The sequence below is a fragment of the Bos indicus x Bos taurus genome, chromosome 11, assembly GCF_003369695.1.
Source record: "Bos indicus x Bos taurus breed Angus x Brahman F1 hybrid chromosome 11, Bos_hybrid_MaternalHap_v2.0, whole genome shotgun sequence".
In the NCBI taxonomy this organism is placed as follows: Eukaryota; Metazoa; Chordata; class Mammalia; order Artiodactyla; family Bovidae; genus Bos; species Bos indicus x Bos taurus.
In genome coordinates, this window is record NC_040086.1 from 27512994 (window position 1) to 27515104 (window position 2111).

Consider the following 2111-nt stretch of genomic DNA (forward strand, 5'->3'; position numbering starts at 1 on the left):
AAGTAGATGTTTTTCTGGAATTCCCTTGCTTTCTCTATGATCCAGTGAATGTTGGCAATTTGATCTTTAGTTCCTGTCTTTTCTAAACCCAGCTTGTACATCTGGAAGTTCTCGATTCACATACTGCTGAAGTCTATCTTGAAGGATCTGGAGCATAACCTTACTAGCATGTGAAATGAGCACAACTGTGCAGTAGTTTGAACATTCTTTGGCATGGTCCTTTTTTGGGACTGGAGTGAAAACACCTTTTTCAGTCCTGTGGCCACTGCTGAGTGTTCCAAATTTGCTGACATATTGAGTGCAGCACTTTAACAGCATCATCTTTTAGGATTTGAAACAGCTCAACTGGAATTCCATCACCTCCACTAGATTTGTAGTAATAGAATCTAGTAGCACATAAATCAAATATACGTCATAATTAAGGAACACTCATACCAAAAATGCAAAGATGGATCAATATGAATGAATATATTAAGCAATACAGCTTAAACATGTATCAAAAGAGAAATACTATGTGAACATTCTTGCAGATGCTGAAAAGGTTATCTAATAACATTTCAATATCCCTTTCAATAAAAAAAATCTTATTAAAAGTAGTAATAGATGAATAGTTTGTTAACATGAAAAAATACACATATCATTAGAAATGCCAAAAACTATACAGTGAAACACTGAGTTGTAGTAAATTCAGAAACAAAACAAGAATGCATACTATGACCAGTATTATTTAACTTTGGCCAATACTAGCCAATGTCATTAGAGAAAAAGAGGGAAAATTACAAGGAAAAGGAAAGGGAAGGGAAGGAAAAGGAATAAAACACTATTCTTTGCAGGTGAGATAATATTATGGCAGAAAATCAACTTTAAAAATCATTACAAGATTTAGACAATTTAGTAAGGTAGCTGAGAGCAAAATTAAAACACGATCAATAATTTACCAATATATGAACAATCACCTAGAAAGTATTCAATTTACAAAAACAAGAACTACAAGAGAATACCTAGGAATAAATCTAAGAAATGTACAAGATTCACATGAAGAGAAAACGCCAGGGTCATGCACCTGTCAATGTTGCTTTAGCAGTGCGGTCAAGATGCCTAGTGGAAGTTGAAGCCGCACTTCCTGCGTGGCCCCTCCTGCCAGCTGCGTGCCTCAGATGACAGCAGCGCCCAGGTCAGCGCCCATAGCTCAGCCACCAGCAGCAGCTCCCCCCTCTGCCGCTGGTTCCCCTGCTGCTGTTCCCCAGCAGCCAGGTCTGATAGCCCAGATGGCTGTGGGTTCTGCCGTGGGCCACACTCTGCATCACGTCATCACTGGGGGCTTCAGTGGGGGAAGCAATGCTGAGCCTTCAAGCCCTGACATCACTTACCAGGAACCTCAGGGAACCCAGCTGCCATAGCTGCAGCAGAATGGCCCTTGCTTCTATGAGGTGAAACAGTTTTCGGAGTGTGCCCAGAGCCAAGGTGACCTTAAATTTTGTGACGGTTTCTGTGAGGTGCTGAAACAGTGCAGATTGGCCAATGCTTAAATAAGAAGTTCAAATTGAAGATATGAAAAATTACCTCTCGTGGCCATGTTGATTTAGCATTTAAAATATAATAATGAAGATGTTAAAACTCAACATTCAGAAAACGAAGATCATGGCATCTGGTCCCATCACTTCATGGGAAATAGATAGGCAAACAGTGGAAACAGTGTCAGACTTTATTTTTTTGGGCTCCAAAATCACTGCAGATGGTGACTGCAGCCATGAAATTAAAAGACGCTTACTCCTTGGAAGGAAAGCTATGACCAACCTAGATAGCATATTCAAAAGCAGAGATGTTACTTTGCCAACAAAGGTCCGTCTAGTCAAGGCTATGGTTTTTCCAGCGGTCATGTATGGATGTGAGAGTTAGACTGTGAAGAAAGCTGATTGCCGAAGAATTGATGCTTTTGAACTGTGGTGTTGGAGAAGACTCTTGCGAGTCCCTTGGACTGCAAGGAGATCCAACCAGTCCATTCTGAAGGAGATCAGTCCTGGGTGTTCTTTGGAAGGAATGATGCTAAAGCTGAAACTCCAGTACTTTGGCCACCTCATGTGAAGAGCTGACTCATTGGAAAAGACTCT

General features: G+C 40.7%; 1 pseudogene; it reads left to right on the forward strand.

Moving 5' to 3' along the window:
- The first annotated feature begins 315 nt into the window (after positions 1-315).
- Positions 316-1617, forward strand: LOC113900723 (annotated as a pseudogene).
- Positions 1618-2111: the final 494 nt, after the last annotated feature.